The following is an 18,334-nucleotide window of genomic DNA, read 5'->3' as shown; positions in this document are numbered from 1 at the left end:
TAAGAATCTGAAACATTAGCTATTCTCTTACCGTTGGAATGGACCACTCATAACAGCCCTTGTTCAGTTCTACTGAGGATGATGCCAGGAATTTAAAACTGGCAACAGAAACAACAGAGAAATCACAAATAGGCATAAAATGACCTGTTCTGACAGCTACATACATCTGACATACTGTGCCTAATAGGAAAACATCACACAGCCCCTCCTCTCCCTGCAGCGATCATGGTTATGTCCTGAACCGCCATCCTGATCACCTTGATCTTTAACAAGAAAACAGCTGGTTTCCTCTTATCTCATACCAGTGCAAGAAGAGGCATGAGACAACATGAAAGCTTGGGATCAAACACTCTGGAACACCCTAAACACCTTTTTTCTTGTACTTAAGTTGCATAGGAAGGTGAAATTACCAAGTGATCTTTAGATATGTTTAAAGAAATAATGAGCTCTAAGATGAGGGACCACATTGAAAGCAAGAAAGCATTTTACATTCAGTTACTCCAAAGAACAAATTCCCCATTCTCAGGCTCCACAGCTGGAGGTAGAAGGGGAGATGCATTAGAAACCTTGTGTTCATCTTTTCTTTTGTCTCCTGAGTCACGATGCCTTATACTGCCTTTGGCAGGGTGTAGGCATCTGCAGAGAAAATGGGCAAGCGGGTTAACCGGGAGTAATGCCCCAGCTTGTTGAAAGACTGGCACTGAGGGAATTCTGAGACAAACTAAAACATGCAGAAGTGAGAAAATGCAGATATTTCTTTCAGTGAGTACCTAATACAACAAAACTTTGCAGCTATCGGGTTTTATTAAGAAACATGAAATAAAGCACTTGGTCCTAAAACTTCCCCTGGTCCTTTCTTTTAGTAACTATCATTTTCTAAATGATTTCCAAAACTATAATCAGAAATAATGTAAAGAAGCAAGTCAGCAGGTTGAATTTACGGGGTGAAGATCAAATTTGTCACAGGAGGTAAACTTTCCGAGCAGAGAGGTATTTGCATGTGCACTAACCCCTGATAATTCCACACATCACTTAGAATCAGTAAGTCTTTCAGACAGATCTCTCAGGCTATCTACTTTTCAGTGTTTTTAGGCTGACCAGAAAGAGAGAAAGAATTAAAGAATATTTCAAACATGATAGGGTATGTTATAGTGTTATCTCTCTGGGCATTTGCTAAGCAAATACATATTAAGAAATGATAAATTTCCATTCAACAGCATTACTGGGACTCCATTATATAAGTAATATTAACTTGGCGCTATAGGAGATATTTTCGTAAAATTATAAGATGTGGTTTCTACTGTCTACTAATATAAATTCTACATAGTGGAGGAATAGCAGGCTTCATCTGAAGCTTTCATTTGAACCCACTCTCTTCAGCAGGATATGCAAGGTCCCTAGTGATCTGGTTCCTGACCTCCTGTGCCATCTCTCTCATCTCCTGCCTCAATCCCAGCACTTGCTGAAACTATTGTGGCTCCCTGAACTTGCCATATGCTCCTTCCAAATTCTCTTGCCTCTGATTGAAGTGCCTCCTCTGGGTCATCCTTTATGACCCAATTCAAGCACTAGCCCCTGTCTGCTGGCCCTGACTCACAAATTCAGGCTCCTCTCCTTTATTACGTCTGTTGTTAGACCATGATATTTGATTGCATGTCTGTCTCCAAGCTGTGCTTTTCTAGTCTCGATTCCCTAGTCCTTACACAATGCTGAATGTAGAATAAGCACCCAATAAATAGATGCCAAACAAGTAGACGAATGGATAAGTGAATGAGTGAACAGCAAAGGAACTGAAAAACACATACAATCTATGAGCAAGTATTATAGCTCAAACTCCCCGTACATGAATATCATATTCAGACAAAATTCAATAAGGCAGAAACCAGGGCCTGGGTTAGACCTGTTTACTGGGGTCCTAGGTTCTAGTGGGAGAGTAAGGCAGGGGTCTTAGGAATAGTCCAGCCTATTTAACTGTGAACTGAGAGTGTAGACCCTGAGATTTAATCAGTTTGCTATCTGCGTAAACCTAGTCATTTAGCCTCTTTTTTTTTCTCAGTTCCCTCTTCTATAAACTGGGGATAGAATACCTACTTCACATGTCTGTAAGGATTACATTTAATATATGTACAGCCTAGCAAAATGTCTGGATTACAGTGATTGCTCAAGAAAGGGTAGCTACCATTAAATGGAAGGTCCTTGTTAAAATGTATATCATATAAGGTGGTGGTCAGGAAGAAATAAGGCAACACGTATAAAACTTTAAGTGTATTGCCTAGCATATGTAAGCACCGCATTCTTGTTGTTGTTATTCGGCAGCATCACTGTTATTACTGAGCCTAAGATGAAGTAGTAGTGCTTATAAAAAGAAGGACAGGACCTGGCAGTGGAAAATCAGTAGTTCAATGGAAACAGTCATGCAGCACACAAGTGGCCAAATGCAATGATGCCAGGGATGGAGAGAGCTTTCAATCATCAAGCACACACGATTGTTCAGGAGGGACCCAAAGACATTAGGTAACAATCAGCCATGCTGAGATAATAGAAAACCCTGGCAAACCACATCTCAGGTCAGTCTGGGAAATGATAGCTGAATGTGGGGTGAAGAAGCTGAAACACTTTCTGTTTGTGGCCAGAGTTACTCTGGACCCAGAGTAAATTCCAGCTGGCCATGCGGAAATCAATGGGAATAGCTGGAGAAGGAGCAAGCACATCAAAGCATTTGGGAAGAAAAGAGTCTGAAATCACAGGTGCTGAGAAGAGCAGTAAACTGTGGGTACAGTAAAATGAATCAGATTTTAGGTTAAATCAGTTGTTCTTAACTATTTTCTGGGTTACAGACCCTATATTAAAACTGATTTAAACCATGTATCTGTTATTCCCACAAAAAGATTTGTTTACAATCTCAGGGGCCTTACAAACATGTTGGTCTCCTTGAAACTCATGTTATACACACACAATGGAATATTACTCAGCCATATAAAAGAATGAAATAATGCCATTTGCAGCAACTTGGATGGATCTAGAGGTTATCATACTAAGTAAGTCAGAAAGAGAATGAAAAATACTGTATGATATCACTTATACGTGGAATCTAAAATACGACACAAATAAATATATCTATGAAACAGAAACAGACTGACAAATATAAAGAACAGACTTGTGGTTGCCAAGGGGGAGAAGAGTGGGAGAGTGAAGGATCGGAAGTTTGGGATTAGCAGATGCAAACTATTAAATATGGGATGGATAAGCAACAAGGTCCTACTGTATAACAACAGGGAACTATTTTCAATATCCTGTGATAAACCATAATGGAAAAGAATATGAAAAAGAATATATATATAACTGAATCACTTTGCTGTACAACAGAAATTAACACAACATTAGAAGTCAACTATACTTCAGTGAAATGAAAAAAAAGTGTCTGAGCTGAGTATTTAAGGCAGAATTTGGTTGAAAGCATGTTGCAGTATCGTGACCAGCAAAAATATAAATGAAACATAAGGAGTTCTGATGGGCTCAGATGGAGTGGTCCCATGTGGAAGTGGCGAGAAATGAGTTTACATAAATATGGAGAGACAATTGGTTTCTACCTGAGAAATTCTACTGAGAATTTCTAATTTTATTGATGATTGATAAAGAAGTCACTGTTCTTCAGGCAGAAACAAAATGATATTTTAGACAGTTTATATTGGTAACTATGCGTAAGTTTGATTGAAACAGAAAAACCCACAATGATTATTGAGGAATTGTGGACATCTTGGTTCAGAAGTAATCATCACTCATAAAGAGCTAAAAGGGAAAACAATGTTCAAGAGAGATAAACAAAAGTTTCTTGAATTAGCCCTAATTTCTTTCCAAAATTTAGACCAAAATGAATTTAGGTCTAAATTCATTCAGTGACTTCCCTGTTGGAAAAATCCATCTGGATTTTTGGAAAAATCTGGATGTCCTGCTGCCACCCACATATCAACAAATTCCCAGATAGAACCCATCAGTTTTATCTATTAAAATTATTATCACTACTGTAGGCCCAATGTCAATGAATGATGATGTAACCAGTATATCAAACAAACACAACTAGTGGGACAACAAAATCAGTTTATTTTCTTCCTACTGCCCATTTAAAATTATTTAGTGAAAATTGCATAGAGACTATGATTTTTTGTTTACTAAGGTAATGGCAGTCCTAGAGGTTCTTTAAGTTGAACTTCAACTTATGAATTAGACTATCTAGTCCAAGACGTTAATCAAAATTGTAACTTGATGTAACATCAAATTTCTCCTCTCCCTGAGCTCTGCTGGAAGACTCTAGGGAAATGGAAGGATGGTGGGCTCTCCTCTTTCTCCTTTCCCTGCTGACTTCCTCACCACACCCTTAGCTGCTGGACCTCCTAACAGGCTCAAAAAGTGTTAGGACAACGGTCCCCAAACTTTTTGGCACCAGGGACCTGTTTGGAAGATAATTTTTCCACTGACGGTGGCGGGGGGTAGGGTGGGGGTGGGAGGGATGGTTCAGGCAGTAGTGCCAGTGATGGGGAGCGGCAGATGAAGCTTCGATCACTCACCCTCCGCTCACCTCCTGCTGTGTGGCCCGGTTCCTAACAGGCCATGGACCTGTCTGCAGCTTGGGGGTTAAGGACCCCTGTGTTAGGACACTTCCTAGTTGTCTGGGCTGCTCAGCACTCTCTAAGCTTAGCAGGAAATTCCTACATTAAGTTGGTGCCCCCGTAAGCCTGGCAGATTTTTAAAGCTTAGAGTTCCTATTGGGCAGGCTTTCCTGATGTTTCTTTGACTCAGACCAGTGGACCCCTGTTTCAGATGGAAGGGTATGGAGAGTTCTCAGCCCCTTGAAATCCAGTAGCACACCTCTTGCTCTTTCTGCTGAAGTGTCCTCACCCTTCTAGACTGTCCTATTGACTATAACCCAAGACTATCCCACCCAGGTACCATGGATACAAATCTGGTCCACAGGAAACACCTACTCATTCCTTCCTTGGTAATTCAGGGAATACCTCTAATTGCAATGCGGCAGACTTCTGCTTGGCCCATCATCTCAACTGGTCAACTCTATGTAGACTTCTTTTGTCACTTGGGAGTCACACCATAGTCCACCGCCACTTTCTCATGTCTGAGTCAGCCATTGGTCTTCTGCATCTCCAACTGTAGCCAACCTATTTCAGATTTCCCCAAATGGCCCCCTGGAAACTCCACTCACCAGGAATGGAATTAGAAAACAGTATCCTAAAGGCAGAGGGGTGTGAACTTACAGAGAGGCAACAGCTCTGTCCAGAGAAATCTCTTCAGCAACCACCTCTACCACACATGTGACCCTTTGTATAAATCCTTGATCTAGAACAATCTCTGAGGGGACTTCCTCTGTACGTATGTATAGGAAACTTGGGAGTCTAACTACCCACTCTAGTATCCTGATATCCATCATCTGGGCACCTGACTTGACACATCACAGTAAGATAGGACATATCACTCAAACCAGACCTCTACAAGTTTGTCTAAATTTCTTCATCCAACTCAGCACACTCATTGTCTTAAGTCCCATCAGACTTTCTATCCTAAATATTCTTTAACAAACTTCCTTGTCCACTGTCCTCATCATTTCTTCCCTGGACCATTAAAATAGCCTCTAACTATGCCCCATATCTTGACTGTCAGCCCTTTTACAACCGTCGTCACCATGTAAGCAAAGTGATGTACAAGAGTGCATAGTAGGTATTCTAACCTCTAGAAACACAAACTTGCTTATAGTTTCCTGCATTCACCATGCTTTTCTCATACAGTAAAGACAGGTGAGTTTCTCTTTTCCTGGCAAAACTGACCTCACAACACCACTTTTGTCATACTCCTTTCAGTCTGAAAAGCACTGCCTCCCATTTTTCATGTGGCTAACTCTCTCTCAGAGTTAATTCTCCTAGTCCAGTAAGCCTCCCCCTAACCTTTATTTGGGGATGGATTCTCCACTGGACTTCATAGCTCCGGTACATCTCTATGTTAGCATTTCACATGCTTCATTCAGACACTGTAAGATCTTTCCCTTGGACAAGGACAAAGTCAATTTATCTTTGTGTCCTCACGTCGCTGTGCAGTACATGGCAGGCATTTAAAAGATGCTTGTTGCACTGAACCCAGGAAGCTAAAATCTAGCAAACTTTTAATAAATTTCACTGAGCTGATACTTGATTTTAAACCACGTAAATAGTTCCTAGTTGATTTGGTCCAAAATAAATTTCCTACATAAGAGTGAAACATTATTTCCAAATGCCAAAGTATATGGTATATCACTGAGAACTATATAAAATATGGGCAGCTTTCTGCCACTGTTTGGTTATTAAAATGTAATTTATTGATTTATTTTGATGGAATGAAGATTAGAAATTTGAATACATAAACAAAACATTCAAATTCAAGCTTTTAAAAATCAAAGAGTAAAAGTTAAAATTCTCCACTGAGGCACCTATATTTGCTTTGATATTTATTTGGACTTTTACTTAGCATGTCAGTATTGAGTGGGTTTTGTTTTGTTTTTTTTTAATGGGATCCAGGTGAAAATTACAGAATTGAAAAAAAAGTCCCTAGAGAAACATAAGCTTTGACATGATTTTATCCTACCGTGGCTCCAGTAAGTAACACTTCCCGTTACGCTTACCATCTGATTTTCATTGCCAGGACAAGCTGTCCCTTGGCTTAATTAGATGACATTGGATCTGGCAGCAAACTCAGTCAAATTTCCACTCTCCAGAAAAATATCCATTTGTATTTTTCATTCCGCGCCTATTGAAAATTACCTGCATTCTGACTCCTAGCTTGCACTGTGTACGTGAAACCCATTCATCCCAGCATTCTCTCATATTTAGGACATTTAGACCTAAAGGAAGAGAGAATTCTTCAGGTCCTTGCTTCAGTTCCCTTTACAACTCTGGACAAAGAAATGACATCCGTTCAAAGTTTACAATTTTAACCAATTATGTACATTGTCTCATTTATAACTAAGGTGCTAAAATACCTGCCCCTGAAATATTCAGTCAGTGGCTAGGTGAAAAATCACCTGTCAGAAATGTTGAAAGGGGATGTCAGCATAAAATGGGAGGTCTGCCAAGTTCTCCTTAGTTTATATGATTCTAAATAACATTTTTATTTATGAGATAACATTCAAAGACTCATGTCAGTTATCATCTTCCTTCCATTCAGCTACTAATGTCCTGGCTCTGCAAGGTTGATTGAAGAATTTGCTTTCTATACTACAGTCTGTTATGTAGGTGTGTACATGTGAATATGTGCACATGCACACATGTGTTTAATTTATTTAAATGAATGCCATTTTATAGATACATATGCACATATGTATACATATATGTATATGCATGTGTGTATATGCACATACATATATATATGCAAGTATACACACATTCGTATACATATGTGTGTATATGCATATACATATATATGCATGTATACATATACACACACACATATATATACATATGGGGATGTGGTGTGTACATGTTTGTATGGATATATATAAATTTTTTGTGTGTGTGCCTACATATATCTGTGTGCATATATATTTCATTCAGCAATTTTCTTTTCCAGTCAATCTTACTTAAGTTTTGGAATATATCTAAGTTGATGTATATTTATTATTTATCCAGTTCATTCATTTTTGTTGAAATCTAGTATTCCATCATTCATTCATTCAGCAAATATCTCCTAAATACTCAATATGTTGCAGCCACTATTCTAGACACCAAGAAAGCAATGGTAAGCAAAACAAATCCCTTGCTCTCACGAAACTGATACTCTAGTGGGGGAATCAGACATATATAAAAGGCAATATTGTACTTCAGATGATGACAAGGATTATCAGAAAAGCAAAGCTCAGGAGAGGTAAGCTGTTCAGGAGGAGTCCTTGAAGACAGAAATGGACATTACTGTATTACATAGGGTAGTTAGAAAATACTTCACAAAAAATGTGAAACTTGAGTAAAGTCCTAAAAGAAAAGAGAGAGCAGGACATGTAAATATTAAGAGAGTAAAGTATCCAAGCAGTGGAACAACTCATGCATTAAATATACTTCAGGGTACTTATCCATTTCCCCATGAATGGATATTTTGGCTGCCTGCTTTTCTTTTACACATCCGAACAATGCTGTGATGAACTTCTAAGTAATAGCCTCTATGCACAAATGGAAGATTTGCTCTAGAGCAGCACTGTCCAGTAGAAATATTATGTGAGTCACATAGATTTTCTAGTAACTACATTAAAAACTTAAAATAAACAGGTACAATTAATTTTAATAAGGCATTTTATATAACCCAATATATCCAAAATATTATTACTTCAACATGCAATCAATATAAAAATTACTATTTTACTTTTTTCCATAAGTCTTTTAAATTCAGTTTGCATTTTAAACTTATAGTCCTCAATTTATACTAGCCACATTTCAAGTCCTCAATAAACTTGGTGACTAAATAAATAAATGTTTACATAATACAATAACCCACCCAATCAGGCTAACTAGGAAAAGATGTGAATTCAACCCATGTGGAATCCACATTTTTGTCTTCATAGACAAAGAACATATTGATTAGCTATAATAAGTATATACCCAACAAATACAAAATTTGATTAATGTGACCAAAGTAATATAAGTAATTCAAGACAGAATGATTTGATTTCCAGATTAAATTGATCACATAATCTACATAATTAGACAAGCGCCTTATTACCACCCACTTCACCCTCCCTGGGTCTCAGATTTGTATTCCTGCCCATTTAGCTGATTTGCAAGTACAGAAGCCAATTCATTCTATTTTGGAAAACATGCCATCACATGAGCCAGTGCCAAAGGAAACTAGTTTATGAAAAAAGAAAAGGCAGGTGCACATTCTAAGATAAATCCTTAGGAAATAAAAAAAGTTTACCCAGAGTTCATGGCAAAGATATAAAGTCAGCAGATTTAAAGTTGGAAATCAAATATTGGCAAGAAAAGCCACTATATTTTTAAATTATGCAGTGATCCATGCAAGCTGTTATTGCAAGATAATGGGTTATAAACAATACACATAATAGTTAAAATTATTATGTATTGAACAGATGAGAATATGATAAATACATCATTTCAGTTCCTGAAATAGCTAACATCCAAAGAAGTTATGTGATCTAAAGATTATGTTTATCATTTCTTCCTTTGCTTAATATTTATTTTCATTACCATGATTATGTATACTTCAGATTTTGTTTTAAATAGCTTTTCTGAGAACTGGCTTAAAATTGTGGGTGACAGGACAGAGATCACATTGCTTAGGTGGAGGGTGAATTTCAGATATTTGTCATTGTATTATACTCCAGGGACCTGAGTAAGACAATAATTGTACAGTTAGTCCATCAGGGCTATGTTTATACAATGGATATAGAGTGGGCCTCCTTTAATTAAAAACAAATGAAATAACACCACAATGAATCACATTTGTTAACTTTTCTATTCAGGAAACAGAGTCAGGTGCAGACAAATTTTTGAAACACATAAAATCTTTTCTCTGTTCTCTTTTCTCTGCACCATCTCCCGTAAGATAACTTTATCTCTTCATCTTACTCTTAGTAATTTCATGATAAAGTGTTAGCAAAATGAAGGTTTGCTAAATGAATGAATGACTGTAATAATTATGGAGTCAGTAAATGCTTAAAAGTGTCATTCCCTTCATATCATTCCCTTCAGGCCAATTCCTAAACTTGGAATGCCTTCAAAACTCAAAGAAAAATCTCCTTAGAATTGGATTGCTGTGTAAGAGCTGATTTTGGGGGTGCAAGTAAACTAAATCTGACTGCCCCTCCAGTCTCACCACCATAGGCACCATGGCCTTGAGAAGGTCACATGATTTCACTTCTTTGAGCTGCAGGTTGTACAGTCTGCTTGTCCAGATCTTTCTAGAAGAAGAAAGGGGACAGGAGGATGGGGTGGGGCATGAAGATATGTTTCTCCTCATTGTATTCCTGTAGCTCCTCTTAGGTCTCACAGCCAGTAGGAAGAAAATCCTAATTCCCAGTCTTGCTACATTCCCACTGCATTTCTCCTACTACTTGAAAGTGTGTAACTTTTGGAAGTGCTACTTTATTCAACCATACTTTCTACATATATTTTGGATATCTATCAAATGCAGGTGTTGGACTTCAAAGATGAGTAAACCATTTCCTGCCATCAAGGAATTAACAATCAATTGGAGAAGAGATAGTTAACACAAATAGTTAACATAATATACAATTATTATGTATAAATACCTAAGAATACACAGTTGACAAAATACAAATAGTTAACAGTTAACATAATACAAGACCTAATAAAGTATACCAGAGAAGTATCCTACAAGAACAGAGACCATAACCATATTTTTCTCTCTTAAAAGATTTGCATCCCCTAACTCCAGATTTTTCACGATTTCAATTTGAACAGCAACATATTTTAGAATAACCCCCCTAATGACTGCAACACTTCTGAAATGTGACTGGGTAGCCATTGCAATATGCAGCGTTTATTTTCAAATACTGCATTGCTAATGGAACCCAATCTTCAGGTACTCAAGGCAAAAAGAGAGACTCCTTGCCAAAGGTTAACATTGAAAATGTTCTGAGTGTTTCACTTAGTATAATTTATTGATTGTTTTTCAGAATTCCCAGACTAGAAGTAGTGTGCTCAACAATGCATAAAAAAATTGATGGTGCTAAACATTGATATCAATCAATAAAATTATGAACCGGGTATATGAATCAATTAACAAAAACTAGAGAGAGGATTGTCAAACACTACCCTACTAATAAAAATTCTATTGGACTTACAAATAAAAAGAGAGGTAATGCTTTCCAGTTGTGTTCAGGTCTGCCGAGTACTGACACCTACAACTCAGTAATCAGTCTAAAGCAGCCATAGTTTAAAGCTAAGTTTCCAACAATAAAATTTAAATTCAGATTTTTTTTTAACACAGATAATCAGAAGTCATCAGCACTATTTTCCTTTATTAGATTTGTGTGTTTGACTCAGCAAGTCAATTGCTTTTCATGACTTTGAAGCAGAATAACCCATTTAAAGAAAGAAAGATTAATAATGTGCATTGTTATATATGTATAACAACTTTCCATTTACTGTTTATCATAATGTGTTAAGGTGCTGTGTTTCTAATATATGTGTACACACACACACACACACACACACACGCACACACCAGTACACATGAGTCTTGGAATTCAAGAAAAAGTCCAGTGTCAACTTAGTCCTATCATTGATGATCTATGTGACTTTGAGTAAATCACATCAACACTTTGTCTCCATGAGTTCAAAATTCTATTAATATGCCTTTTAAATGTCCTAAAAAGTGGGAGATTGATCAACTACTTTTCCACCTGAATAGTTTCACCAACTCCCTGAGTACCTTCCTCTGTGCCTCATGTCAGACAACCCAGGAACATTGTACAGAGAGAAAAACTCACAACCTATGGGCAGCCCACTGGAATAAAGTCTACATAAACTTGGTGGTCAGATATACCCTGGAGTATTTACCTGTTCAGTTATAAGAATTGACCTATTAACTCAGCTCACAGTTTAGAGTACTAGAATATAAAGTTTCTCTTCTCTATTAACTAAGTGGTTTCAAGTGCTTTTCTTGTGGGGAATGCAAAGATCGCTGTGGTCCCTGCCAGCGAGGTGGAGGATGACAGCCTTGAATGTTTCACAAGGGCCTAAGACAGTGGCAAGGTGAGGATACCTTTGAGGATTGAAAGCCAATTGCACTGGGAGCCCTTTGTCCACCCAGATTGTATTAAATTGAAGTTGTCAGGAGCAAAAATAAAATAAAATAAAATCACAGACATGCAATAGGAAGGAAATATGAGGAAAGAAGAAGAGATCTTGCATCAGTGGTGACTGGTAGGTGGATCCAGATGAACCAGGGGTCTTTTTGGTGCCCACTGGTAGAGAATCCTCCTCACTTAACTGCCCACCCAAAGTGCAGGAGGGATGTAGGGTTAATCCTTCCAGGTACCAAAGGCTGACTGTTCTAAGAAATCTCACGCACTGCTCAGAAAAAGGAAACTAACGCCAAAGCCTACTGTTGGGTCAAGGTGAAGATCTTTTTCAGTTACTCTCAAGTCAAGTGTTAGAGAGTGTTCAGAAGCTTAACAGGGAAATAATAATTATTGGACAAGAATGAATAGGAACATACATGGTTTAAATGGTTTATGTCTATTTGCTCACTTGATCCTCACAACAGCCCTATGAGTGTTATTTTCATTTTACATAAGGAAACAAGAGACTCAGCAAGATTGGATAATTGTCCAAAGGTTACAAGCTAGATCATGATCCATCCAGGTAGAACATGAGCAGTCTCAATCTCTGTACTACACTGCCTCTGTAATCTAAGATTTCAGAATTTTGACATGGCTAGATAGAGCCTTATTCTCTACCCAGTGGTATCCAACTAGCATTCCCTCAAAGCCTTGACTATACTTTATTCATATCTGTGCTTTTGTTTATTTTAAAATATATCTGATAATCCTGTGAAATTCAAAGCATTCAGCAAAGTTCCTCAGAATCCTCTGTGGCACAGCTGTGCTTCTACCCCATGAGCGCCTGAAAAGGCACAGATGCCAATGGCCCAGAGTTTTGCTCTACCATGAATAATAAAATGATCAGGGGTTTTACTGCATCTGGCTCTCTTTGATCAGCGAGGATTCAGACTTCTTCGATGCAAAATATGACCGTGTCCAGTACAATTCCTATTACTCTCATTTACACTTACAGAATACTAAAAAAAATTAAAAAAAATTTGAAAGTCTTAGGCTGAAAATATAGTAACCCATAACTTCTCTGAAAGTTCAGTGATTCAGCAACTTCACCTCTCTTGCAGAATTACTTTATACTCCCTAAATGGCAGTATAGAATGGTAGGATGTTCAATTCCCTCATACTGAAGTTGGGGAGATTGAGCTAGAGGGGTAGGCACAGCAGTCTCAGAGCACCAAAAACAGATCAGCAAGAACATTTTGGGTGCTCATACACTGGTTATGTGTTCTTTCTTGGATACTATTCTAATACACTGGGTCATCTTCTCAGCTGAGTGCTGTCTTTGGAGCCAGAAAGTATGGATCTGAATCCTCACACCCTCATCTCGTAAGACAAAGCTAATGATTCTTACACAGTTGCAGGAATGAAAGGAAATAGCATTTGTGAAAGTGTCTAGTACATTTGACAAGAGATGGAGAGAGTGTTTCCCAAAGAGGAGATATTTTATAGCATTGTCTGTATGCTGATTGGAATGACCCAGTCAGAGAGGGACAAGTTGCTAATGAAAGAGAGAGAGAAACTGCTGGAACAATGTCATTGTGTAGGTGAGAAGGGAGAGAGTCTGGTGCACACATGCATATGAACATGGACAGTTCATTTCTAGTAACAGGAGGGAAAGCAGAGAATACAAGCGTAGATGCTGGGACATAGTGGTGAAATTTAGTGCTTCTGCTTCCTCAGTAAGATAGAGAGCAAGATCATCACTGAGAGTGAGAATGAACAGTTAGGATTTCTTACAGCAATGAAAGAAGTGGATGTCAGCCACATTACCTATATTTGAGAATTCTTCCAGAGTAAAACCATTCAATAAAATAACAAATACTAATACGTACCATTTACCAAGATTGCTCTGAAACGTTTATTTTATAATCAGTACTGAGAAAGATGTATCAATACTAAGGACTAGGAATTGTGACAAGAACTGTATCCATAAACAGGTGAGACCCAGTCCCCGACTTCAAGAAAAGCAGATTCCAATATAAAGATAGACATGAAAACAAATATATGCCTTAGTCTGGACTGAGTTATAGGTTAGAGGCATCTTTAAGGTACAGAGGGGGTCACAGGGCAATAGTGTTCTTTCATCTGAGTTGCTTTAAAAGCTTTCTCAGAGGAAATGGAGGTTGACCTCATTTGGAGGACAGTGGCAGGCAGCATGGTGGGGAAGGGCATTCCGTTCTTGGAGACTGGTTGGTGGCTGAGAATGAATTACGGTAGGAGGACAAATAGTAGATGATGAGTAGAGGCCAGTTCACGAAGTACCTGCTAAGCTGTGCTAATGATTCCGAGCAATTCTGTAGGCTAGAGATTCTCAAAATGTAGTGCACACAAAGATCACCTGAAGAAATTGCCAAGAAAACAATTATTTCCCTCATTCAACCTCCAGAGACTTAGATAATTCTTATGCCAGCTTGAGAAAGATGGCATTTGAGGTATTAAGATGAAGTTGAACTATGTTGCCCATCCTCTGTCCCCTGTGTCTTGTATAATTCATCCCTAACCAATGATGTGAGGTATAGTCATGCTTTTTATATTGTCCCATTATTCAGAAGTAAACTTTCATCAGTGTTCACAATAAAGAAGAGACTGAAAGAGACATTAGTAGACCAAAGCCAAAATAAGCATGGCCTCTTGCCCTCCGGTTGTCAGATCTAAGTGAAGATCTAACAAAGCAACACAGAGCAGCCATGAACTTATGCTGAGGAAGAGGAAGTAGGAGGAAGGAAAGAAGAAAGGCCTGGGTCCAACCTTTCTTTTTCTCTAATTTTCATAACAGCAGGAGAGGTGGGGATATGAGGAAAGGCATGGGTGCTGCAGAGGGGCAGGGCAGGCCCTGTTCAACATCCTGCCACCTTTCCTTCCTGGTCCTATCAGGGCCAAACAGCAAGTTCAACCCAGGGCCAGGCTATAGTTGTAGACATTATTGATATTACAAACCAGTGAGTTCAAGGTCAAGCTAATTATCACTGGAAAATAATATGTGAATGCTGACTCCCTTTGGATGCAGCCTACGAAAGAACACTAGGGAAAAAAGGATGCAAATGTTCATTGTTGGCTTTTGTGTTAGTTGATGATCCTAAGGTTTGCCTGGGCAAATCAGGTTTTGACACTAATAACTGGAACTGACCTTTTGGGTATAAATGTTAGAGGTTTTTTCACTCATTCATTCCTTTCATTGATTCCATGGTAAATACAGCTTTAAAGTTTATGTGGCATGATAAGTAAGAGTAAAGGCAGTCTCTTTTAAGGGAAACACTTTTTTAAAAAATTCATTCTAAATATCCTATACCCTTTTAAAGTAAATATTCTGAACCAAAGTCAGACAGGCTGATAACAACATCATCTAATTACCCAAATAATCTAGACTTACTCAAATAATCTAGTCATGATTTATGACCAAAAAAAATAAAAGAATCTAATCAGGGAGTGGTAGTATTTGTGATTAAAATTCTTCTGAGGCAAGGAACTGAAAAATAAACATTTTTTTCTTAATCAATATATGTGATGAGTGTGGTCACTGTCAAATATTTTAAAAGACAATTCCAACAATTGCAAGAGATTTACTTTTAAAGAAATAATGAAGATTTGTAAATGTGGCAAACTGTTGATGCAATTTTGAACCTCAACTAAGTTTGCTCCATTCAACCATTACACATTTTCTTTTCATCCTGCTATTATTAGAAATGGAAATAGAGCATCTTTACACAAAGCAACACATCTAGCCAAGAATTGCAATTACCCTCACAGCTCTCACATTTTATCAACAAGATCTGCCAACAAAACATTTGGAAAATAAAGACAATAAATGAAAATCTCCCTATGAAAAGTTACCTGAGCATTAGACAATTATTCTGCATATGTTTAGCTTGATAGAATTCATATTTCAGACTTTTGTGCATAATATGTTGATGATTACATAGGTCAAACTTACCAACTAAATTATACAAGTGCTTTTTATTCATTCTATTTTTATTATTTCAGATATGAATTTTTTAATTAATCATAGCTTATGAAAAACTCAAGTCCAACCATTTTTACTTTGACTATTGATGAGATTACTGGCTATTAGGGAAATAAATGTACTTTAGTCGTTTTTAAACTGACATTATAAATTGAGGAACTGAAGAAAAAGGAAAGAAAAGCAAAGGAAGACAGAAGAATAAAAGAAACAAAAAGAAACAAGAGTCTTTGAAATGAGACAACCTGAATTAAGCTTGGATTCCCCATTAACTAATGATTCTATCTTGACCTAGCTGAGACTCAGTTTCCTGTGGATAACAAAGGAGATAAAAATTCCTACCTTGCAGAGTCTTGATCACGATTAAAGGAGATGATATAAATTAATAGACAGTCAATATGCTAATTCCCATCTTCCTACCCCTCTATGACCTAATGGAAAATTTCTATGTTATCTTGAAGATATGAATGGCCAACTAAATGGTAGCAATCTTTCCAGTTTTAGATAAAATTATAGTAAATTACAGATTGATATAAGTTATAGTAAAGTTCTGTTCCCCTGGAAGCACAGCCTAAGATGGGGACACTTGTATGATTTATTGAGAGAGCATTCTCTGGAGAGGCAGGTAATGGAGTGAGGGAAGGTGAGTAAGACAGAGAAAGAAACTAGGAGAGATCTACCTTCATCCTTATCCCACCAGGGGACTTTTGGAACATGCATTTCACCAGCATGTATGGGTCTTCTAGGCGTCTAACACACCCCAATATTACTCATTCATTGGCTATAGGCCACCACCCTCCTGAGAGTTTGGGGCATATCCTCCCAAGCATTTCCCAGCTAGTAAGCTCCTATAGGCCTAGGGCAACCAACAATCCCTGTAACAAGGCACCAGGGGAATTGGGTGGGACACCAATCACAACCACCATAGGAAGGAGGAAAAAGACTGAGTTCAATCACATAGATTTTATTCTAAATCATGCACTCCAACATAGACAACTTAAACAACAACTATATAATTCAGTTTTTCAAAACCAAATGCGAGAACAATTATGTACTCACGTTTAAGAAAAGTTAACTATAGGATTCTTTGAACAGAAAATATTCTTAGAACATCTCACATTGAATTTGATTTATATATATTTGATTTCCCCACACATTTTAGGAATTTTATCATCCCTCAGATCTCCAGCTCTATGATCTTATGAATCCATAAAGTGCACTGTATTGCAGCTATATTGTAGATGCTAAATTTTATTGATTCAGGAATTAGGACACCTTATGTATATATCTATCAAATCATCAAGGTGTACACCTTAAATATATACAATTTTCCATTGTCATATTACCCCAATATAACTTAAAAAAAATAAAATACATTGAAACACATGACTCAGAAAGAACTTTCTTAGTTGAGTTATATAAATAAAGAACATTTTGCAACTTTCAAAAAAAAAAAAGAAAGTAGGATGCCTTGACTGATACCATGAAGCTACTTACTGGGAAAAAACTTCAGTATTGGACTTGTCCTGTAATTAAGCTGAACAGCCATCCTGGTTTGCCTAAAACTGAAGGTTTCCCCTGGATATGAGACTTTCAGTTTTAAAAGCCAGACAATCTTGAGCAAACTGAGACTGATTGGCCACCCTACCTGAAATTTATAGCAAGAAGTTTCCTTATACCTATGAATTAAGATATTAGAGTATTTGGTTGTTTAGTTTTGGCTTATTTATCAATAGATACATAATTTGCCCTCTCTCCATTTTCTTCTTTTTTTGCCATGAGATATGTCTTTTTTATTCTTCCAGTTTTATGGAGACATAATTGACATACAGCACCATATAAGTTTAAGGTGTACAGCATAATGATTTGACTTACATACATCATGAAATGATTATCACAGTAAATTTAATGAACTGTCATCATCTAATAGAAATACAAAATTAAAGAAATAAAAAAAATTGTTTTTTCTTCTGATGAGAACGCTGAGGAATTACTCTCTTAACAACACTCATATGTAACATATGGCAGTGTTCATTATACTTATCATGCTGTGTTTTACATCCCTAGCACTTATTTATCTTGTAAATGGAAGTTTGTGCCTTTTAACTGCCTTCATCCAATTCTGCCTCCCCCCACTCCCACCTCTGCTGACCACAAATCTGATTTCTTTTCCTATGAGTTTTTTGTTTGTTTGTTTTTGAAGTATAATTGACCTACAACACTATGTTGGTTTCTGCTCTACAGCATAGTGATTTGGTATTTCTGTACACTTCAAAATGATCACCATGATAAAGCTAGTTATAGTCTGTCACCATGCAAAGATGTTACATAGTTATTGACTATGTTCCCTACACTGTACATTTCATACCTGTGACTCACTTATTTTGCAACTGGAATTTTGTACCTCTTAATCTCCCTCAACTATGTTTTACTCCCCCCACCCCCCTCCCCTCTGGCAACCGCCTGTTTGGTCTCTGTATCTATAACTCTGTTTCTGTTTTGTTATGTTTGTTCATTTGTTTTTTCAG

The 18,334-nt window shown here is 37.4% G+C and overlaps 1 protein-coding gene across 6 annotated transcripts in view; it reads left to right on the top strand.

The window, feature by feature from the left end:
• GRIK1 (glutamate ionotropic receptor kainate type subunit 1) overlaps window positions 1–18,334 on the top strand; it is a 428,363-nt gene that overhangs the window by 321,944 nt on the left and 88,085 nt on the right. The gene's annotated exons all lie outside the window — the stretch shown is intronic.

Source organism: Balaenoptera acutorostrata, chromosome 4 (genome assembly GCF_949987535.1).
Source record: "Balaenoptera acutorostrata chromosome 4, mBalAcu1.1, whole genome shotgun sequence".
NCBI lineage: Eukaryota > Metazoa > Chordata > Mammalia > Artiodactyla > Balaenopteridae > Balaenoptera > Balaenoptera acutorostrata.
The sequence above is the reverse complement of the archived record's forward strand: the minus strand, read 5'-3'. Positions and strand labels throughout refer to the sequence as shown.